General features: G+C 46.0%; 1 long non-coding RNA gene across 1 annotated transcript in view; it reads left to right on the forward strand.

Annotated features, from left to right (window-relative positions):
- Nucleotides 1-4,801: 4,801 nt before the first annotated feature.
- Nucleotides 4,802-24,773, forward strand: part of LOC111171135 (uncharacterized) — a 196,788-nt gene continuing 176,816 nt past the window's right edge. Inside the window, exons 1-3 of the long non-coding RNA XR_016392253.1 lie at nucleotides 4,802-4,925; nucleotides 7,846-7,880; nucleotides 8,530-8,632. This is a non-coding gene — a long non-coding RNA (uncharacterized LOC111171135). The remainder of the gene's footprint in view (nucleotides 4,926-7,845; nucleotides 7,881-8,529; nucleotides 8,633-24,773) is intronic.

The raw sequence follows: 24,773 nt of genomic DNA on the forward strand, positions 1-24,773 counted from the left end.
CATCAGTGGACATTTAGGTAGCTTCCACATCTTGCCTATTATAAATAGTGATGCAATGAACATTGGGGTGCATGTATATTTTCTTTCTTTCTTTCTTTCTTTCTCTCTTTCTTTATTTTTTTGTCACACAGCATGTGGGATCTTAGTTCCCTGGCCAGAGATGGAACCCATGCTGCTTGCACTGGAAGCACAGAGTCTTAACCACTAGACCACCAGGGAAATCCCAGGGGTGTATGTATATTTTTGAATTAGAGTTTTCTCCGGATCTATGCCCAGGAGTGGAATTGCGGGACCCTATGGCAGCTGTATCTGTTCTCTGCACGTCTCACATCAACCACCTGCACTCCAATCCTTGCTCTCAACGTCATCTTCGGGGAACCCAACCTTCGACAGGGACTTTGACAAGAAGAAATGGCTCAGGGAAAAGCTACCTGCACAGGGAGGAGATAGAGGCCATCGACCCTGGGTTGCGGCGGGGAGAGTGGGCACAGAGATTTGTCATTTCATCCCTGATACTCAGCCCTCCTCACTGCCCTACTCTTAAGTCACCTCGGGATACAGAGGTGACCCGGTTAGAGTCCCTGCCTGTGCAGGAATCTATGGGCACCAGCGGGTCTGAATAATATTAGTGCAGGGTCTCCCCCACGGCACTGGGGTTATTTGGGGCGGGTCACCCTCTGCTGGGGGCCCCTCCTGGGAACTGTGTGGGGTTCAGCAGCATCCCTGTCCCCACCCATTTGATTCCAGGGGCCCCTCCCCCCTAGTTGTGACAACCACAGATTTTCCCCAGACATCACTGAAGAACTGGGTGAGGCGGGAGCAGGATGGCCCTGGGTGAGGACAGCTGTGTTGAAGCAACCAGCCTGGCTTAAGGCAAGGTCTGCCCCAATCCCGTCAGAGCCTGCATTTGGAACTGCCCCTTCCCTCTCCCACCTCCCCTGCCCTGCAGTGGTCTCCGAGACATCATCCCCATGTAATAAATCACACCTTCTCAGTTTACTGTCCCCAGCACCTAGAAGAGTGTCTCCTATGTAGTTGATGCTTCACAAATACTTGCTGAATAAAGGAGTTGAATAAAGGGATGAGTGGATGAGTGAATGAAGGTTACCATGGAAGGAGGGGGGAGATTCCCTTTCTGGCTCTCGGGGGTTGGGATATCAAGTGAAAGATCCATCCTAAATAGGCTGACCAGCCTTCTGGGTTCCCCCAGAAATGAGGGTTTCCCCACAGTTCCAGCGCTCAAACCTGAGCGGTCCTGGGCAAACTGGGGGCGGGTGTTGGTCACCCTGTGTAAACACAGTAACAATTCCAACTGCAATAGCAATGGCAAAGGACCTCTACGGTCTTATTGACCAGGGAGTTCTTTACCTGGCAGGGAAGGGTGGGCCAGGATTGGAATTCCGGTGATCCAGGGCGGGTGAGGGCACACCCCGGGCTTGTGTAGGGGAGTCCAGGAAGGTTCTGGAGGAAGTGACAGTGACACAGGAGGGAGGGAGGAGTCTAAGGAAGAACATCCCACACAACAACGTGTGCCAATGGCCCTGGGCCCAAGGTCACACCTGACCAGGGCTTGCTTTTTTTCTTTTTTTCTAATTTACTTTTTCCCATATGGATATGCAATTGTCCTAATGCCATTTATTGAAAACTCCTTAATTTCCCCACTTTCTGTCATATCAAGTTCTCATCTATCTGTTTCTGGACCTTTATTCTCTACCATAGAGCTATACGTCCCATCCTTGCACCACTAGGGCTGTTTCATCACTATAACTTTATTTTTTGTTCATTTATTTCTTTGGCCGTGCCGAGCGGCATGTGGGATCTTATTTCTCTGACCAGGGATCGAACCCGCACCCCTTGCAGTGGAAGCTTGGAGTCTTAATCGCTGGACCTCCAGGGAAGTCCCCAGGGCTTGCTTTGACATCCATCGAATGGTGGCGGGTGGGCACGGAGAGCAGCTGTCTGTGAGCCATCCTGTGTAGAAATGCAGGGTGGAGGGCAGGACAGCTGGAGCGGGAGGGGAAGAGGCGGAGGAGGGAGGGAGGGATGGCGGGCGGGCGAGAGACAGAGAGTTTCCGGAGACAATAGCTCTGGCCGTGTCCTAAGGCATGAAAGCTGAAAATAGCTCCTAGTGCCGGGAGCCTTGGAGCCGGAGCCTGGGAGCCAGGGTGACTGGCTCTCCTCCCTGGTGTGTGTGTGGGGGGGGGGGGCTGTGGACTTCTCAGGCTGGGAATGGGGTGCACGGAGCAGGGACGGAGCAGGGACCCTTCTCTCTGGGACCTCGCGGGCCATCCTTAGCTCACAAAGCTGAGCCGCTCCTGACCCTACGAGTGGGGGGCTTATCCTCCCTGTCCCCTGGATCACACCCTCTCACGCACAACTTCCCCGTGTGTGCTCCCAGCAACCAAGAGAATTTGTTTTTAAAAGATTTGGGGGAGGGGGGTAAACATACAAACAAGAGCAGAATGGATACTTTTTCAGAATGGGAATGGCTCTGTGTAACCCCATCCCCAGGGTAACCACAGTCCTGACGTCTAACACCCTTGACGAGTCAGCCTTGGTCTGAGCTTGCAGACCCACGGAAGCTTCCTCATCCCCTCCTTCAGACCCCGTCTTTCCCTCGGCGTCTTTGTGAGAGGCACCCGGGGAAGTGGGACTGCTGGGCTGTACTGCTGCTAGAACTCCACCTGGGCTCCACCAGGCTCCAGCCCCCCGCCCTGTGCACCTCTCTGACCCTGAGGCATCTCAACTGGTAGGAGCGGCATCATCTTCCCTCCCGGGACTTGTGACACTTAAGGGAGACACAGAAAGGACAAGCGTTTGGCTCCCTGGCTGGCAAAGAGCAGGTGCTCAATTGTCATAAGTGTCCGTATCAGTGAGGGTTCTCCAGACAAACAGAATCCATAGGGTGTGTGTGTATATACACACACACGTACATGCATACAAAAATATACAGCTGTGTATATATGCAGTATGCATACAGACATATACACATATAGTATATACAATACACACATATACACACATATATATAAAATGCATAGTTTGTATATATACAGTATGTATACACACATATACACATAATATATACAATAGACACATACATATACATTATACATACACACATGAAATGCATAGTTTGTATATATACAGTATGTACACATATGTATAACATATGAAATATACACACCTAGGTACGTCTATATCATACATATATACACACATACACAGATATTTAGGTGTGTATATATACAGTATACATACATACACATATAATATATGCAATACATACACATACATACATATAGACACACATATACACCTACATATAAAAGCATGTAGCATAAAAATATATATACTGTATATATAAATTCGTCGTATATATACATACACATATCATATGTATAATATATACACATACATATATACAATGTATACACACATACACACCTATATGTAAATATGTACATACACATATAAATACATACGCAAGTGTGTATATATACATATATACATATAATACCTATACAACATATACACATACAGGTATACAACATATATACACACCTATATATAAATATACACTGTATACAAACATATAGTGTACATATACTGTATATATACACACCCATATATCAATATATGGGTGTGTGTATATATACAGCATGTTCACGTTTATATGTATACTATATATATACACATACATACATGTATACAATATATACACACAAATATATAGGCTTGTATGTATACTGTATATAGTACTTACACATATACTACAAACGCACGCACATATAAACACATGTGTATACATATATATAATATGTATACACACATATACAAATTAATAGGCTTGTATATATTCAATATTTTTACATATATAGTTTTGTTTTAAGAAGTTGACTCATGTGACCGTGAGGCAGGCAAGTCAGGGCAGGACTCTGGGCTAGAGACACAGGGAAGAGCTGATGTCCCAAGGCCATTGGAGGAACAGTTCCCTCTTTCTAGGGAACCTCATTTTTCTCTCCAGTCCTTCAACTGATGGACGAGGCCCACCCACGCCGCGGCATTGACAATCTCCTTTACGCAAAGTGGACCAATTTCAGTATTAATCTCTTCTGAAAAATACCTTCCTGGCCACATCTGGAATAATGTTTGTGGTTGCCTGGGCCCCACGCAGTGCGCACATGAGATTAACCATCCCCGTGGCGATGGTGACACTTTATTTTCTCCCTTGACCATTGTCACTACTATTCCAATTAAAATGGCAGTGCTGTGAGGGCAGGGCATTTCCTTTTTTTGCCAGTACTGAGCGTCCGCGGTCTGGTGCTTAGCATAGGCTAAATACACGGGAACAGAAGCCGGGATTCCGGCTGTCGTATTTAATGAGGAATTACAGTCTTATTATTGGCAGGGGTGGTGGTGGTGGTGGTGGTGGTGGTGGTGGTGGTGGTGGTGGTGGTGGTGGTGGTGTGTGTCACGGTACGTCAAGGGCGGGAATCGAACCCGCCACCCCAGGCCCCGGGTCCCCAGTTCGGGCTGGAGGGGGTGGCCGTGGGCAGTGGAAGACGCGCGTGCGTGCGTGAGACCGGGCGAGTCCACGGGGCGGGCTGCGCGCGCCGGGACTGTTTCAGCCCGGCCCCCGGCTCGTTCTGCTCGCCTCACGGCCGGCCCGAGTTGGCGGCAGCGCTGGAGGCCCCGGGCCTGTGACCACAAAGAGGGAGCCGGGGGCCGGACGGGAGTGCGTCGGCGGAGGCTTAGACCCAGGCCAGGCCCTCTCCCCTCAGCCTCCACGCCTGCCCGTCTGCCAACCGCCAGACTAGCGCGGTGCGGGGGCCGCGCGCGAAGACATCCGGGAGAAGCTGAGGCTGGAGTCGCTCGTGGGGACCGAGCCCGCCGTCTACCCGTGGCCGCTGCCGGTGGTCTACGTGAGTGCCGCCCGTCTCCTCCTCCCGCACCCCCGCCCCTCTTCCCCCACGGCGCGTGCTGAGCCCACCGAGAAACGGAGCTCGAGTCGCCAGACCCTGTTTGGAGCCCCCGTTCCCGCCCCGCCGTGATTCTCCGCGGCAGTTTCCAGCCCCCGCGCGCAGGGTGGGCAGAGGGGAGCCGGCGCTGGGCAGAGGGGAGCCGGCGCCGGCTGGGGCCCGATCTCGGCCGCGCGAGGGGCGCCCGAGCCGGTCTGCGGTTGGCTCTGCAGGGCTGGGGACCCCGGTCACCCCGGGCCTGGACTGCCGGCGGGCTTGCCCGTACTTTAGGATCTGACATGTAGGGTTCCTTTTTTTTTTCGGTACGCGGGCCTCTCACTGTTGTGGCCTCTCCCGTTGCGGAGCACAGGCTCTGGACGCGCAGACTCAGTGGCCATGGCTCACTGGCCCAGCCGCTCCGCGGCATGTGGAATCTTCCCGGACCGGGGCACGAACCCGAGTCCCATGTATGGGCAGGCGGACTCTCAACCACTGCGCCACCAGGGAAGCCCATGTAGGGTTTGTTTTTCCTGGTAGTTTATTCTTAGTGCTGTCTACGTGCTTAGTTTTTTTTATTTTTGAGGACACCCTTTCCTCCCACTCTCCAGTTTTTTGTGTTTTTGTTTTGTTTTAGTTAGGCATTTTGTCCCTCTGATCTTGAGTGTGTGGGCTGGCAGGACACTTGGAGAGGAGGCATTCTGTCCCCTGATCTTGAGTGGCCTTTAGAAAATGACACGCCAGACGGAAATTTACACAGGCGTCCGGTGATTCCAGAAATGCAGGGTGTCCGGCTAGGTGGGCGCCCGGCCTCTCGTCCCCCGTGGCGGCGTGGTGCGCGTGTTCCTTGACTCAGGGTTTACACTTGGGCCCCGCAGCCCACCTTCTGGAGGGAAAGCGCAGCGGGCACCTTGTGCTGGCGCCTTTGGGGCGCCCTTCCGTGCGCTCGGCTTGCGGGGGAACTGGCCTCCAGGGGACCCAGCAGGGAAGCCCGCGCGACCCGCCCTCCTCGCGGGCTCCGTGTGTGTCCGTTTGTGGAAACTGTCGCGGCCGGGGGCGGAGTCGGAAAGCTGGGACCGCCCGGGTGCCTAAGTTGGCTCTGGACCCCGGTTATCCGCAGTTATCTGAGGTCCGAGGGTTTCCAGCCCGCCACTGGGCACTGGCGCTTTCTATTTTTGCTCTTCCTGTGCCAGGAGGCGCGGCTGAGCCCGGCTCTGGCTTTTCCGGTTGGGTAACTCCGGGTGGCCGGGGTGGGCGGCCTGAGCAGTGGGCAGGGCGGGGGGACAGCCCAGGGGAGGGAAACTGAAAGTGGGGAGAACTCCAGCTGATACATTTCCCTTGCCTCCCCGCCCCTCTTACTGCACTTGTCCTGTACGGGTTGGCTGGCCCTGGCCAGCGCATTTTTCAAAATGTAATAATTGGTTTATCCTTAGTAGCCGTGAAACATAGTTCACCCCTCCCTTCTCCCCTCATCACCTTGCTTTACTCTTCTCCCGTGGGGTTTGGTGTGACCTTTGGGTTTGGGCCACTATTCCCTCTGTGAGCCTGCCCTGTGCTGTGCAGAGGAGGCCGGGTGCCTGGGAGGCTGACGCGGGTGAGATCTGGGAGGAGGGCCGCCTGCTGTGTTCCAGCGGGCTGTTTCCTCACGTGGGACCTGAGGGTCTGCGACGGCCTCCAGAGTGCCCTCGGGGGCCCATGCGCAGAATCCTGCGACCGCTCTTGGCTTTAGAATGTTCCACGTGTGTGACCGTGGCCCTGGCATCTCACTGCATTGTGCCTTAAAATCCTTAGCTGTGTAGCCACTGCCTGGGCCACACGCCATTATATCTGCTTGGACCTGGGGCGGCCGGGCTGGCAGCAGCACAAAAGGCTGTTTGATACATAGGGGTGGTGCTCCCCGCTCTCCGTCCTGTCCTTCCTGCGAGAGGCGAGCACGTATCAGTTTCTTCTGTATTGTTTCAGATTATATGTATGTATATATTACTGTAGTGTATTAGTATAAAATCTATCGTAGGGTTCTACAGAGAAACAGACCCAGTGATGTCTGTGTATATGAGATTAATTTAAGCAACTGAGTCACACGACTTCAGGCTGGCGAGTCTGAAATATGCGGGACAGGCCAAGAGAGGCAGACCCAGGGAAGAGTTGATGTTGTAGCTCAAGTCTAAAGGCAGTCTGGAGGCAGAATTTTATATATACACATACAGATTAACTCCATATAATATAGTACAGAGGGGTCCTGTGTAGCTTACCCAACTTTCTCCAATGGTGACGTCGCACGTAACTGTAATAGCAAAACCAGAAAATGGACATCGGCATAATCTACAGACTTTATTCACTGTGAATGTATGGTCACGTGTATGGACGCATGCATTCTTGTAACCTCCACCTCAGAAAAGACATAGATCGGTTTCATCACGACAATATTTTTATCCCTCTTAAATACGTAAATACAGATATCCTGGAGATGGCAAGTGTTGTGAACTTAGGGAAGTAGTGTTCTAAGGTATTCATCAGAGAACAGCTGGCGTCCCGTCTAGGTTGTCATCATCACTTCCTGATGTGAATCCCAAATTACTACTTTGGTTTTTTTTCTAGTATTAACAAATTCCTGACATGAGGTGGATCTTTGACTTACGTAGCATCACTAGATAACCTCTAGTGCACAGACATGTGCCGGACCAGCTCCTGGGCCTCTCTTTGTTTTGAGGTTGGTGGGACATCAACACCAGACTGAAGGTTGCCCAGATCTCCCCCAAACCGAGATTAACCCCAACCCCTGTTTTTAACCACATCAAATGTATTTATTTAATACTTTGACTCATGCTTTTGGTTTTGATCTTCTTTTGAAAGATTGTTTTTCTCTTTTTCCCTTCTCTTCACATAGGAGGAAAAGACACGTAGAGTTACATCCAGAGAACAGTAAGAATAATAAACCTTTTTGTTCTGTGCAATATGTAATCTTGATGACTGAAATTACTTTTCTGAAATCTTTTAAAAAGAAGAACTTTAGGGCTTCCCTGGTGGCACAGTGGTTGAGAGTCCGCCTGCCGATGCAGGGGACACAGGTTCGTGCCCCGGTCCGGGAAGATCCCACATGCCCCGGAGCGGCTAGGCCCGTGAGCCGTGGCCGCTGGGCCTGCGCGTCCGGAGCCTGTGCTCCGCAGCGGGAGAGGCCACGGCAGTGAGAGGCCCGGGTACCGCAAAAACACACACACACACACAAAAAAAAACCAAAAAAAAAAAAAAAAGGAGAACTTTATAGTGAGTTGTCAGCGTGACCATAGATAGCTTAAGGATGCTGGGTTTGCAGTCAGGTTATTAACCTTGTGATTCAGGTAGACTTGTCTTACAAAGAGTGAATTGGGGGCAACTGGCAGTTATCTGAACTAGATCTAAAGGTTGTATTAAATATTAAATGTTGAGGTAATATGTGCCTTTCAGGGCTTCTGAGATGAAGATTGATTTTTTGGGGGGGAGGGGGTGGGTAGGAAGGAAGACCTTTTGAAAACTGCCTGTATGGGAGGAGTCTATGAAAGTCATCCTTAGGGTGTGTGATTTTGCTTGACAGAGTTGCTGGACCGCTACCTGCATAAGAACCGGGAAGAGTAAGACCAGGAACACACGTGGAAGAAGAAGAAAGAGATGATAAAGTAAAGCCTGGTCACCTCCAGGTTTGTCACTTCCACCTTAATCTCAGAACGTATTTGGTTTTAGGAAGGGGGGTCAGGGTGTGGGCAGCATGTAGGAACAGAATGACTTTCACTAATGATCAGAATGACCTTGGATTTAGCTAAAATGCTCTTCAAACTCATTTTTCTGCTGGTTCTCTATGTGGAAGGTGTGTTATGTGGCTCTGGTGATAGTAAATCAGCGGTAGGCCTGGAAGTCAGCTGGACCTCTGCTACTTGATCAGTCAGTCACAGAGCTTCAGTCTGTCCCCTCTCCTGCCTGTCTCCTGCCCATGAGGTCTTTGTGAAGATCTCATTTTCAAACACATGAGGTGCTAAAGTGCTCTAGTATCGTCCAGGTATAAAGTTGCATTCTTAACTGAGATCAGACCAGTTCTTTCTCCAGACCTCCAGCTCCTTTGTAAAATCAGAGTTTCAGTTTCTATGAAATACAGATATACCCACTGAACCCCCATGGGAGGGGGTAGGAGAAGGGATTGGGGATCTGATGCTGGAAGCTTTACCATTAGACAGCACTGCCCCATATGACAAAGGGCTAACATTGGTCGGGCACAGGTGGTAGAACAGTATCACGTCCCTTTTGGTTTTACTAAAACGTTGATTAGAAGTTTCAGCTCAGCAGAGGGGCAGCACCCTGGGCGGGCACTGGGCCTCCACCATCTATGGCTCCTCCCCTCCAGCACCCAGGCTAGGTACTCAGTTCCCAGCAGCCCAGAGGGCAGGAACAGAGCTCTGCCAGGCTGGCCTTCCCAGAGGGCAAGTGTAAGCAGCACAGCCAGGAATGTGAGCGACAGGCTTTGCTGGGTTGTCGAGAAGGAGGGCGACATCTGGCTCGGCATGGCTGGAGTCAGCTCTGGCCTCCCCTCGAACACGGGCACTGGGCCCCCGGTCTCAGGCTCACACAGGCCTCCAAAGCCCTTCCCTCAGGATGGCCCTCAGACCCTACATCCAGCCATCCTGCCGCCCCAAACACCAGCAGGTCAAGCACCACTCAGAGAAGGGGGCCTTTAAAGGGCTTTAGAAGATCTTAGAATCCGGATATGGAAGCTACTGTGTTTCACTTGTAGCTGAGAACTCTGCTCCCAGAGCACAGGATGGCCGAGGGGGCGAGATGGGAGGGTCTCGCTGTGACCCCCAGGCACTGCTGGCCTTTTCAGCCACATGCCTGCATTCCTTGGAAATACATTTCATTAACAGCGAAACGGAACACCCTGAGAAACAGGAGGAATTATTGGTTCATTTCAACCCTTAGCAACAGGGAGTTTTCACCACCGTGTGTGTATTTCCTCTGCTCTCTGCGATGCGCTGGAACTTACCTTTGGGCGAAACATGCCTCAGCTGTCCACGGCACCTGACACACTTGGCGACTCCTCCTGACCCGGGAGCGCCCTGGGCCCCAGGAACAGGGTCCCTCCTTCCTAACCACCCCCTTGTGGGAGTGCTCAGGCGGGTCAGCCCCCAGCCCTGGGGACTCAGCGTCCCGTCGGAAGTGACTGCGAGTCAGGCTCCCCACCGACCCCTCCCCCTTGGTCTCCCTTCCGCCAAAGCCGCTTCGTGCGCGGTGCCAGTCGGCCCCTCGTCAGGGGGGAGGAGACCCGGGCAGACTCTGCTCCACTGATCTGCAGGTGCCTGTCCGGGATGTGGTCGGAACAGCCGGTAGGTGTCAGGGAAGACCCTAGGGCGGCGCCATCCCGCACCCTCACGACGCCCTGCTGCTCCGTGTGGAGCCCGCGGCCCGGGGGGGGGGGGCAAGAGGCGCGACGGGGGTGGGAACGAGACGGGGCCACGGGAAGCGCACTCCGGGTCGGGGCGCAGAGGCAGGAGGCCGCGAGGAGGGCCGGCCCAGCCGCGAAGCCCGTGCCTCCGTCCCGCCCGTGCCCGAGGGTCCCTCAGACCTCCCTGCTGGCCCCTGGGCTCGGGGTGGGTGACGGGTGCGCCGAAGAAGCCGTCCCGCTCGAGCCGTCCGGAGAGGCCAGCCAAGGGGTTATGCCTGTTCCCGGCGAGGGGTGAGCACCGGGGCGTGAGGGTGTGGAGCCGTCCGGCCGCAGGTCACAGGCTTTGCCTGTTGGAAGGGAGGGCTGCGATGGGACTGTGCCAACGGAAGGGGAGGATGGAGCCGCCAACAGTCCCCGTTTGCCAGGCAGAAATTCATTGCGGACCTTGTTCTCAGCAGCTGTGCGCAACAGGGACACCCAGGCCTGGCGAGTCTGCGCCCCACCCAGGGCCTCTGGGTTCCTGCGCCGCAGCCCTGGATTCTCCTGCTGAGAAACCCCAGAGACCGTGCGCCTTCCCCCAAGCCCACCGCCCCGATGTAGAGCCCAAGGGGGTTGGGGGCTTCACCCCAAACTTGAGAAAGCCACACCTGGGGGCCGGGGCACAAGCGGGGGTCCCACCTTCCCCGCAGGAGCAGACCCCGCGGAGGGTCTATCTTTTGGAAATAAATTTAGACTAACAGGTTTTACACACAGAATCTTAGAGCTGGGAAAAGTCCTTTGTGTCATTCATGTAGCTCCGTAAGATTTTTTTTTAATGAGAGGATGGATTTCCTTGAGCACGAATGAATTTCCAGAAATGGGTCCCTGGATCCCAAGGACTTTTTTGGGGAAGAAAGATGAATCTATTCTGTGAACGCCTTATAGAACTTATTCTATATTGTAGTTCTCTCTGGAAACACATGTACCGTTGATCTTTGTAGCAGCCCTTAACATCCTCAAGAGAAGCTCTCATTTCCCCATTAGTACTTGTTATAGGCTGAATATTTGGGTCCCCCAAGCATTCACATGTTGACACCCTACCTCCAATGTGAAGGTCTTAGAAGGTGGGTCTTTTGGGAGGTGATTAGGATTTGATGAGCTCATCGGGATGGAGCCCTCGTGATGAGATTCTTAGCCTTGTGAGAATCATGAGAGAGCTGGATTTTTCTCTCTGCTCTCTGCCCTGTGAGCACACAATGAAAAGTGGACAGTCTGCAACCCGGAAGAGAGTCCTCACCGGAAGGCGATGATCCCGGCACCTAGATCTCAGACTTCCAGGCTCCAGGACTGAGAAATACATTTTTGTTGTTTATAAGCCCCCACCCCGCCCCATTTATGGAACTTTGTGACAACAGCCCAAACTGACTTAACACTCTTTTCTTCAGATAAATGGAAGAATTTGTGCAGCCCATCGATTTTATGATACAATTTCCCAAATAACCAATATTCTCTCTATACACTCTGATTTCTCAACTTTTTTATTTATCAAAATTGTTATTAAAAAAGCTTCCATATTTTTTCCTAATAAATTGTTTCCAATCCAAGTTATCACTATAATGGTTCTATGATATTAATAATTTGAGCCCTAATACCCTGCTTAAAATAATCATTCATTTGTCTTATGAATAAGTTCAGGGTTCAAATGCAAAAGTTTTAAAAGGATATACTGTGTAAAACATCTATGTCATCCCTCTGAAGGAAAGAAGGAGGGAAGAAAGGAAGGAGGGAAGAAGGAAGGAAGGAAGGTAGGAAGGAAGGAAAAAACAATGAATTTGCCCTCAGTTTAGCTGCCACTTCCTAAGGGAAGCCCTTTCCAACTCCAGACCCCCAGGCATCACAAATAAGCTCTCATGGGACACTGTCCATACTGTTTGTTGCACGTCATGTTTCCTGAAAAGCTGATTCTGAGACAAGGAGAGACTTTCAGGAAGTTTCTTGGGGTGTGTTTTTTGGGATAAACATAGAATTACCGTATGACTCAGCAATTCCACTCCTAAATCATTAAAAACAAACACTCAAACAAATCTGCGTACACACGTGTTTATAGCAGCACTATTCACAATAGAAAAATCATGGAAATAACCCAAATGTCCATCATTGGATGAATGAATAAACAAATTGTGGCATATACCTACAGTGCAATAGTAATTCAGTCATAAAAAGGAATGGAGCAATTAAATATCAAACATGACCAAAAACATTTTTTTAAGGAATGGAATACTAATACATATTACAGTGTGGATGACTCTCAGAAACATCATGCTAAAGTGAAAGATGGGAGACACAAAGATCATACATTGTATGATTCCATTTATCTGAAATATCCAGAATAAGTAAATCCATAGAGAAAGAAAGCAGATTGGTGGTCTCCAGGGCCTGGTAGAGAGAGCGAAGTAGTATCTTCTCAATGGGTACAGAGTTTCCTTTTGGGGTGATAAAAATGTCTGGGGGGGAAAAAATTTTAATTGGAAAATGATTGATTAAAAACAAGTCTGTGCGGTATTTCTTGGTACTGCCTTTCCCAGTTTTGACAGTAAATGGTCAAGTACACAGTAAATGGTCAAGTACAGCAGCCATGGTTTGAGAAAGAAATGATGACCAGGGCTCGGAACACTCACTCGGGGACGAGCGTGAGGGTCACCCCACGAAGTAAGCCATCCATTTTCGCAGAGATATTATCCAAGGATGAGGGGAATTGAGAGTGGATAGCACAGGAGGGAGAAAATGACTATCAGTTGTGGCCTTGAGGCCACCTACAGTAACAGAGGCTATATAGTTCGACCCATTGACCCTCCTTTCACTAGTAGTTCATCTCAACTCACCCTCTCCGCTAAAAACGATCCATGGAAACTGTGAAAGAATTGTTTCCAGAACTTATGCAAAGACGTTGATCCAAGTAAAGGCAACAAAAGCAAAAATAAACAAGTGGGGCTACATCCAACTAAAAAGCACAACAAAGGAAACCAACAACAAAATGAAAAGGCAGCCTACCGAATGGGAGAAAATTTTTATAAATCATATATCCTATAAGGGGTTAGAATTCAAATTATATGAAGAACTCATAGAAAAAATATCCAACTAAGAAATGGACAGAGGTTCTGAATGGACATTTTTACCGAGAAGATACAGAGATGGCCTGAAGATAGTTAAAAAGGCACCTAAAATCACTCATCAGCAGAGAAGTCAAACCACAAAGAGGTGTCACCTCATTCCTGTTAGACTGGCTAATATCAAAAAGACATGGACTAACAAGTGTTGGCAAGGGTTTGGAGAAAAGGGAAGCCTTGTGCACTGTTGGTAGGAATGTGAATTGTTGCAGCCACTATGGAAAACAGTATGGAGGTCCTCAAAAAATTAAAAATAGAAGTATCATATGATCCAGCAATTCCACTACTTGGTATTTGTATGAAGGAAAGAGAAACTCTTAATTCAAAATGAAATCTGTACTCCCATATTCACTGCAGAATTATTTACAGTAGCCAAGACTTGGAAACCCCTGTGTTCATCGATGGATAAATGGATAAAGGACATTAGGCATAATATGCCAAATTATATATATATATATATATAATTCAGCCATAAGAAAGAAGCAAATCATGCCATTTGTGGCAACACGAATGGACCATGAGGGCGTTATGCTAGGTAAAATATGTCAGATAGAGAAAGAAAAAACCTGTAAGATCTCACTTTATATGGAATTTTAAAAAAAGCTCATAGATACATAGACTGGTGTTTACCATAGGCAGGGGGTGGAGGGTGGGTGAAATGGGTAAAGGTGGCCAATATGTACAAACTGCCAGTGATAAAATAAATAAGTCCTGGGGATGTGACTATAGTTAATAAGACCGTATTGCATATTTAAAAGTTATTATAAAACACTGGCTATCCTTATAGCTTATTTATTTTATGCATAGTAGTTTGTGCCTCTTAATCCCCTCCCCTACCCCTATCTTGCCCCTGCCCCCTTTCCTCTACCCACTGGTAACCACTGCTTTGATGTCTATATCTGTGAGTTCATTTCCTTTCTGTTACATTTATTCTTTATTTTTTAGATTCCACATATGAGTGATAACATACCGTATTTGTCTTTCTCTGTTTGACTTATTTCACTGAGCATAATAGTGTTGCAGCAAAAATAGAAATGAAGTTTTTCCTCTCCTGAAAATAAGGAAAGTAAAGGGGACAGTGAACAGGCTAGAGAAGACACATAAACTGGCCTGAAAGGGTTAATCGATCCTAGTTTTATTTAAACTGTTACTAATCTGTAGTGTCTGTAACTAGATTTATCTTTCATAAAGCTAAATTACATTCTGTTCCTATCACTCCCTAGCTGATCTATGTAAATTACATCCTGAATCTGGTGCTTAAGCTCCCTGCACTCTCTTGTAGCAAATCACCCTGTGTAGCTGTTTGCATTTCAGGAAGCAGATGACAGGCAGGTAACACAGAGGCAAATGAGCCCAATTACTGTTCCCCCGGACCCAATTACCGGACTGCCTGACGCCAGCGATGCCGGTTTTGATATAATTCAAGAAGAAGAAGAATGCAGGACCTTTACCACTTTGATCCTTATTACCACTCCCTGGACTACGGTGGCCGCCCGAGGGGCCCGGAGGCCAGCGGGGGCCTCCAGGCGTGTGTGGGCATCTTGTCTACAGCCAGCGTCCCCAAGGCCTCGCTCGGCCCATAATCACTCAGTGAAGCTGCGCCGCGACAGCGCGGCCGACTTTTTCTGGCGCTGTGAGGACCTCTGTGCGCTGCAGGACTCGGTGCCTCTGCCCGCCCGTTGGCGCCTCCCTGCGGGAGGGCCTGCTGGACTTCAACGCTGACCGCCTCCGCGTGGTGGACTGGGTGCTGCCCCTGAGCACCCTCTGTCCCCGATCTGTATATGGAGCTTCTTCCAGCCGTGGCTTGGCAAGATGGGTTTGTACTTCCCGCTTCCAGGGGCCCTCGTGTCGGCGCTGCGAATCAGGGTTTTAGATGGTGCAAGGTGGAGGGTGGGCACTAGAACTGGTGCCCAGTGCCCGGGTGTGCGTGTGCTAGATGGGCGTGTGCTAGGTCTCAGTGTTTTCATCTGTAGCATGGGCTGAACAGGACTCACTCTCTGTGGCCGTTACAGGGTTGCACCGTGTTAATGCTTGTAGACTCTACAATGTAGAACACTTAGCACAGTTTGGAGCATCGTTAATCGTTGCACAGATGTTACATGGTCTGTTGAACGACTTTGCCTGATACACGCCAAAGCGATTAGGAAACTGGTATATCCCAGCTTCATTTCCTTTCCATTAAAACAGGGCTCAGCAAAAAAAAAAATCTTTTTTTCAATAGTCGTATCATATAGCAAAAAGAGCACTGGTGTGAAGGCAGCTTAGGGTTTGAATTCCAGGGCTTATGCTCTCTGTGGCCTGGGCAGTTTACTTTTGAACTGCAATCCCCACACTTGTAAAATGACATTACAAACCACTCTTTCTGTGGGTTCTTAGAATTAATTAAGCAAGTTATGTGTGTAAAGTATCCTGGCACTTGAATGAGTTGTCAGAACGAAGGGCTGCTGGAGACGATGCTTCTGCCCTAGGTAAGCTCCCCTTCTACTGGGCGACAGGTAAACACAAGCACAGTAGTCCGTGCTCTAGAAGAAGTGAGTTCTGGTGCTACAGAGCATGGAATCTTTTTTTTTAATTTAATTATTACTTTATATTGGAGGATAGTTGATTTACAATATTGTGTTAGTTTCAGGTGTACAGCAAAGTGATTCAGTTTTACATCTATCCATTCTTTTTCAGATTCTTTTCCCATACAGGTTGTTATAGGATATGGAGTAGAGTTCCCTGTGCTATGCAGTAGGTCCTTGTTGATTGATTACCTATTTTATATATAGTCGTGTGTATATGTTAATCCCAAATTCCTAATTTATCCCTCCCCCCCCACCTTTCCTCTTTGCAGAGCACAGAATCTTGGAAGGGAAAGTTCAGGGTAGGCTTCTTGGAGGAGGTGCCATCCTTTCTAAGGATATGTAGAAGCTCCTGGGGTAGCAGGAGGGAGCAATGTGTGTCAAAGTTTGAGAAATATAAGAAAATATGGCAAAAGTAAGGTACAGGACTAGAACTCAGGGTTTGGAAAAGAAATGAGAGTTGATACTGTAAACCTAGTGGGGCCCAACAGAAAGGGGCCTTGTTTGTCCTGTCAGAAGTTTAGATGTTTATCCTGAAGGCTGTGGGAAACCCTAAAGAACAGTGAGATGGTCTTCTGGTGTAGAGACTCACTTGGATCTCCATGTGGAAGGCAGTTGATTGGGTGCAATGTGAATTGTAATCTAGGTTCCCATTTAAGTTATAAAAGGTTGGACTGGATTTTGCAGATCTGAGAGAGAATGGGTGGGGCCTGGTGACCAGTTAGAAAAGGGAGGGCAGCAAGTGTGGGCGACAGTTTACAGCTGCATCTTTTTGTGAGATACAGAGCACAGTAGAAAGGGATTTGGGGTGGCGAGAGGATATTACTTCATCTTCAGTGCTTTAGAGGGGCCTGGTAGACAGGTCTGGGCCCAAGGATCAGATCTGCGCTCTTTGGGAGGACAGGTGTTTGAAGGCATGGGAGAGACTTAGGTTATCCACAAGAATATCCAAAGAATCATAGGTCTGAGGGCTTTTTAAGTGGGTATATTGAGGATGTTTATAAGCTGAAAGAAAGTAGCTAGCAGAGAAAGGGTGTGAAGATCTAGGAGAGGAAGTGATTGTTCATTTGTTTTCAAAAAGCTGAATACTTATCGTGTGCCTGGCCGTTTTCTAGCATCTGGGGTTCTCACCATGTGTTACCTCTCCTGCAAGGACAGTTCAACTCATCCCCTGGTGAAGAGAAGTCAGATTATTCTTTGCATCCCATTCAGGTGTAGGAACTCTTCTGTACCTCTGAATGGACTTTACTTAACCAGTGTAATAAGTTAGAAATCAAAAGGGGAACTTAAAGGCCACTGTACTTAATTTTGCCTAATATTTTACATTGAATGTAAGAAAAATTTATTGCAGAGCCCATTCTCTTCAGAGTTCCTTCACTGAACTTTCTTTATGTCTTGCATCCAGTGGGTCTAGCCTGTAGATTTTGGCCTCCTCCTAAATTTGCTTCTTCATCCGTATTACATTTTGCCCGGACTACGGCAGAAGCTCCTGGGTGGTTTCGCGGCCTCTGGACTCAGTTCCTCTAAGGTCATCTGCCTACTCGGGTTGAGTGATCTTCTAATATGAAAAGCTATGCGTAAAATAATGCTGCTAATGGCTTGCCCACACAGAGTTAATGCATACTAGCCGCCCAGCATGTGCCCTGCCCAGAGGCCTGTAATCTGAACTGTGCTTTGCCAAGCCTCCTGGGGCTCTTTGGCCCTGAGGAAGGGGAGCTTTTTGGGATCACTCCCTTTACCTAATTGGTCCTTCAGCCTCGGGGCACCTTTTTCTAGTCAGCGGAGGCACCGTTACTCAGCCAGTGGTAGTCCCAGGCCTCATCACCTGTGGGATACAAGCCTTGCTCTCTCCCAGGCTTGATTCGACCAACATCTCTATTTTCTCTCCCTTCTCACACTTGGACCCCTGGCGTTTAGTTATCCCCACCTGCAGTATTTACAGTGCCCAGCAGGTGTCAGGCTTGAGTGTCTTTGCATAGGTGCTCCCCGTGCAGTTAATGCTCCTCCTATTCCAACTCTGCATAGCTTCATCTTTCTTGATTTTACTTCAGGGTTATCATGAAGCCCTCACTTAGATATAAGTTTTGGCCTCCATAGGAAACTCTGTGCATAAAGGTTATGGTTCTTTATCTCATGTGATTGAAATTTTGAGTTTATATATCTTCCTCCTTAATGAGGCTTTAAGGGCAGGAGTCGTTTCTAATCAGCACAGAATAGATGCTTCTTTTTCTTTTTGGATGCTTTTTACGGTGATAAAATGTATGGTTTAAATGACTCGTTTTACAATAATTTTGCTTTAGGTTCTGATAGAAATAAAGTTTCCAGAAGTTGTGTTCCTGCAATAAGAAATAAAGATGTGACCTTCCAGTTGTGTAAAGGTCTTAAATGCTGTGTAAGTGCATCGGGTGCCTACGGAACCTGGAGCTAAATGGGCTAGTTCTGAGAGAGACTTAACTACGTTAACAAAGGTAAGCCTTCATTGTGTCCTGCCAACATTTGATAGCTGCTTTCGGGGCAAACTAAACGGGTAAAATTTTAAACTGTTCCTCCCCATTAAAGGGATTGAATAAATCGGCCACTTTGGGGCACCTGTATCTTGCAAATTTTCCAATTGGAGATGGAGGTTTAGAAAGTGAGTTTCAGTCTTGTTTAAGTCTCTTCCCCTCAGACTGGTCTCGTGATTTCCTACACACCATGTCTGTCTACATTTTCCTGTCTGCCTTTTCTTGGTGTTGTTCATGCCTGGATTGTCTCTTGTACCTGCTCAAACCTTGGTCCATTCTCATTTGTACCATGGAATTTTGTCATGCCTGATACTGTCAGAACTAATTTTACTTAAGTTTGTGTTAAGGTGCAAAGCACACATTTTATATATTTTCTGTTTTTGTGTTTGTTTATATTTTTATGGTTTCTCTTCAAAAATATTATGAGAAAGGAAATAACAAGATGTAAAGAGCAAAAAAGTCATCATTCTCTTTAAGTTGTTAGAACGTCTATCTTCAATCATAATGCACTGTGGTATGTGTTAAAATAGGAAATATATGTCATGTCCCGTAGGAGCAGCAAATTCAGTGGTATTAGTGGGGGTGTGTCATGGAAGTAATCACAAAGCAGGTGACTGTTGGTTGGGGTCCTGAAACATTAGTGTGTGTTCTCTGTGTCCAGTAGTGGTCTGGAGGGGTCAGGAAGCCTGCCTTTCAATTTGAGGGAACAGAGGGTTTGAGGTCCTCCCTCTTCTATTGCTCTAGTATACTGCATAGCAGCTAATAAAATACTGGGTTTATAGTTGACATTTACATCGCTGATTGATCATCAAGATTGGCATGTATCATTGGAAATGAAAATCGGAAGAGTCTTATGCTTTTTAGGTTTTTCATTTTTTTCCTATGTCTCAGAATGCTCTTTGACAGGGGACTTTTTATTCTCCCATACAATTCCATAAATACTTATACCCTGGCACTTATTTTACTGGCATTTTCAATTTATAAATGTCTTTGAAACACATACTGTAAACTATTTGAGGGTAATGACCATGGCCATTGATGGCACATCTTAAATGTGCATCGTGTTAATTTTTGAGTGTCATCTGGTCTACCATCAGTGCTTCCCTCTTTCACCCAGTTTTATTCCTCATTTCCTTCTCCAAATTTGTCTCATTTTTCTACTTTCCCTTTTGCTTCTCTATTCTTGCTTTCTCTTTCCCATTGATTGTGTCATTCTTCTTTTTCTCCTTCTGACTTCATTATTATGGACAACCAAAACCTTTTCTAGGATTGTCTCTATCTTCCTTTCCTCTTCATTGCCATCCACAAACTCTTACAGAATATTCTTGGTTGACTCCCTTACTTCCTAGCATACCCATGTACTTCATGATCACTTTAGAACATTGAAAAGGGTTGGAATTTTTAAAAATAGGTGATTATAATCAGTCTTCTTTCACCTCTGGCATAAGACTCTTCTTCCTCAATCTGACCATTCTTAAATCTAGAAGTACTCCAGCTCATTGGTCTCCCTTACCCCCATGTTTAGGCCAAAGAACTTGTGAAACCTTAACCCTGTTTAATACTTGAATTTATCAAAACATAAGAGAGCTAATTCTGCCTAAAGGCACCAAAGAAGAATAAAGATGCCGCAAATAAACATTTAGTCCAGATTTATAATGGTCTCTTAGGTGCCTAGTTGAGTGCTAACCATTCACTCACTTGAACAACAGGGAGCTCATGACACAAACTAACATGTTAATTGTATAGACACTTCACTTCACCATTCCTCAATGTGGCTGATAAACTGCATCCAGTTAGCTTAAATAACATGAATGATGAATTTCCCTGTGTATATAAATTGGGAGTTTCTAAAGTTTTCTTTTTCCCTTTGTACAACTAGTGACTGCCACCTCGCTTGGTCACTGCAATAGAAAATGATGACTAAGAAACACATTGTCTCAATATCAGTGGACATAATGTCCTAGTATTCTATAAAAATCTCAAAATTCTTAATCTAAAAGGTAGATCTGCCAATATCTTATATCCTTTACCTTTGTTAACATAAATATCCAATCTATGAAGGTCTCAGTTTCCTTACTTAGAATATGAGGTGGATAGATTTGCTAATATCTAGGGACGTTTCCAATTTTAATATTCCCTAGTTATAAGGGCTGAACAAAATACAATGGCTCCCTTAATCATTAACCTCGCTCATAATGAAAGTTATCAGCAAGTTCTACTTGTAAGAGATCAAACATTCGTATCCATATATATTGTAGCACATTGACTTTTACAGAACTCAAAGTAACACAACATAGTTACATTCATAGACTTAAGGTCACTGTGGTATACTTTACAAATTTTCTTTTCCCTAGGAAGGAAATGTAGATCCCTAGGAAGGGATTTCTTTCTCTGCCTTTCAGTAATGTAAGCCTTTTATTATCTCTTGGATCCTAAAAATGCGTAGGGTTTTGGCAGGTGGAACTTAGGACAGACATTCCAGGTGGCAGGGACAACATGAGAAAGGGCAGAAGTAAGAATGGATTTTCAGAAGGACTCGATATCTTACATGATGAGAGCAGCGTTTCACAATCTCTGTCCTGCAGAACACTGGTTTTAGATGATGTTAATGTAGTTACAAGACAGAAGCATTTTGGAAGAGCTGTACTCTACATCCTGACATGAAATTCAAGTTTCACTTTGTTACATTACATACTCTGAAAAGTTTTGGAGGAAGGAATTGATTTATTTTTGTTTAATTCAGTCTTACTCACAGTTACTTGAGAAACCTATATTCAGCTGATGAGACTGTATTTTGTGAAAGGCCAATCGGAGAAATGCTGAGACGGGGCTTAGGATATTTCTCTGTTGGGACAGGCATGTGATTATTTTTCCTATAATTCTTTACTGTTTGTCCTAACAATTGTTACTTTGCAGGATTGTTTTTTTTTTTACATGTTTATTGGAGTATAATTGCTTTACAGTGTTGTGTTAGTTTCTGCTGTATAACAAAGTGAATCAGCTATATGTATACATATATCCCCAGGATTCAGTTTTAAGCCTTCTGTTTTTACCTGAGTCATTGGGACGCTTAGAAAGCTCAACATTTCTGGGGTCTTCATCTCTTAAGTAGTTTCCAGAAGCTCCTGGCACTTACCACTATTTCCTCTTGATTCTTTTCCTCCGACTTCAGACTTCTTACGATTATTAGCTGATTGTTTTCTCAGCCTCTAGTGTCAAAACCAGCTACCTCACTCATCTTCATTGTCTCAGTTACAAGGTGCAATATTTCCCATGTTTATATGTGTCAAAATATAAGTCAGGGGTTGATACATAGCATATGCGTAATAGAAATTGTATTTCCTTGTTTTCTTTGTTCAAAGGTATCCAAACACTGGCCAAGTTCTTAAATTGAAAGTAGAGTGATCTAATTTATTCAGCTCATCCAACCATCAGTATTGAATATTTGTCTTTTTTCTTACACATATTTCTTATATTCCAATTGTGACATTCTAGAGCACACTGAGCACATTTATAACTTATTACTGCACTACTACCTTGGCTATTCCTTGACCAAAATTTACTTCATACAACTGACAGTCTACTTAACCTACTAGAGTTTTTTTTTAATGTACGCATACATTAAAAAATACTCTAGTAGGTTAACTGCATTGCTAATAACTGAATTTTTACATCTCTATGCACCCATGTATCCAACACCAGATCAAGATATTATAAAATATTTCTAACACCCTACAAGGTTCTCTGTTACTTCTTTCTGTTCCATACTCCCCCAGGGCAACACCTAAGATGATCTCTATCACCATATAATGACATACATGGAAACACACGGTGTGTATTCTTTGGTATCTGGCCTCTGGTTACATATCATTATATCAGTAGTTTATTCTTTTATTGTGTTTTCCTGATTTTTTAAACCTAGACATTCATACAGTGTCAAAGTACCACTGAGTTCTTAATATTATTATGCTGACCTCCATCTTCAGGGGCTTTCCACAGTCTTCCATGTGTCTTTCCACCTACTTTCTCTTCCATCTAATTATGTTTCATTTAACCAACCTCAGTCAGCCTTCCCCCCATATTCCCCAACACGTAACACTCCTGTGTTCAGCCAGTTTTGTTCCCTATTCCATAAGCCTTTTGTGCCATTCCTGACACTGTGCCTGTTCCCTGCCCGGAAGAGCTGTTCCCTACCCTCTATATACTTGGTCAAGACTCAGTTTAAATGCTACCTGTTCTAAGAAGTCTTCTCAGAAGAAGCCAGTACTTTTTTGAATCCTTCTTTAATGAAATCCCATAACAAGTGTAATCTGTCCTCCCTGATCTGTAATTAATTATCCATTGTTCCTGTCATATAGTGTTTGTTTTTCTTATGTGCTGTTATTATTTATTGAAGCAGATTATAGTGACTTGAACCAGGAACTGGGTCATTTTCCTCTCCTTTTTAGTGCCAGTTTCTGTGGTATGAAGTTAAACTCTTTTTCCCTCACTTCCCATTCACCCTCAGCAGTTGTTAAACATAAAGTACAAGTGAAACTTATTGGTTAACAGGTTTTTGTGGTCCTTGGTTCTGGTCCCTAGGTCTAAGCTGCACTTCTGTATTGCTAATTTGACTGATTTCTTATTGTCACATAACTCAGGAATTAACTAAATCATTACAAATTTAGATACATATAAGATATTATAAAAAAGAACCAGTGGATATCAAAAGTTTTGGCCTGGAGGAGAGTGTTGTATGAGTCCTAGTTCGGTGGGGCTCACACTTAATGATCGAGCCTTCCAATATTCCATTGTAAGTAAGAAAGAGGTATGCAAATATATGGTTGATATTTAACAGTGTTGATAAAAAAGAGAAGAGAGAAAGGGACGACAGGTACTTTGAGGGCTTTTTAGAATTCATGAACAATTATGATTGGATGGGAAAAAAGAAAAACCGAGGGCTAACCTCCCACAAGTGAGCTCAGGAAAGAGAGAAGGGCTCATCTGGTATGCAGGTAGAGAGGTTTGACCTACAGAATCTTAGAAAACCTCAACAATCTGAGCAGTGTTGGCAAGAGGCAAACTAAAGGGCTAACAGAAGTCTGCAAAAGTCTCACACAAAGAACTTTGGCATGGTGTTCGTCATCTAGCTAATCCTAACGTGCAGACATTTATGAGAGTAAAGTCAGCCAGAGTGGGTTGCTTATTTGGGCAACTGGGTTAAATCAAGAAGGGCAAATGTAGGCTGCCAGAGTAAATAAGGAGAGGAAAAACAAAAAGAACGAGACATATCATTCATCAGTGATTTTCCCCCCAATATTCTTAGCCTCCACCTATCTCCATCTTACTGGTAACACAGCAAATAGACTGAAGAATCAGGTAAAAGGTCTCTACAGAAACTGAGGTAATACTGAAAATAAAAAAATAAAACATAAAATTGTAAATTTTCTTCCTAGGGATAATTGAGATGATACTTCAATAATAACATAAGATCAGGTGAAGTCTAAAGAAATTTTAGAAAACCTGGATAAAGTAAGAAAACATCTGTTTGCTGGCATCTGAATGTTAGAGAGACACCAAGACATGTGGGCCAAGTTGTGGAGAGAAGGGAAACACAGAGGCAAGCTTGACATTTGGTGCAGTCTTTCTCCTTGGGGCATTTGCTGATTCAAATCTTACAGCCTAGGAGCTGAAAAGCCAAGGAGTTCAAAAGACTCTAACCACAGAAGCCAAAGGGCAACAGCTCAAGCTAAAGGCAACAACTAATGGAATGACAAGCTAAGTGTATCTTTAGTCTCACAGGGCTGCGGGAACCATTACATTTAAAGCCTAACAAATACAAGGGTAGTTGGGAATAGGGAGAATCCAAACGTTCACATGGTAATCCCAAAGGGCAACACCCGTAGAGGAAGGACAAGACAGAAAGAGAGCAACCTTCACACAGAGTGAAAAACGGCTTTGAATGAGCTCAAACTGAGAATGGATTAAGGTTACCAGTCCCTATAGTAACAGTCTGCCATGGGCAAAAGGAAATCTTTTCAGGAGAATGATAAGAACATCCGGAATGTGGAGGTATCTTTATAGTTTCCTAAAATAAGTTAAGCCCAATTTTAATATAAAAAATAATTGGACAAACCAGGAAAAAGACTAAATGATCAAAAGCTCAAAAAAAATAAAGAAAAAAGAAAGAAAGAAAGAAAAAAGACAATATAAAT

This window comes from Delphinapterus leucas, chromosome 1, assembly GCF_059928025.1.
Source record: "Delphinapterus leucas isolate spDelLeu-1000000601 "Yukka" chromosome 1, BTC_Dleu_Yukka2, whole genome shotgun sequence".
NCBI lineage: Eukaryota > Metazoa > Chordata > Mammalia > Artiodactyla > Monodontidae > Delphinapterus > Delphinapterus leucas.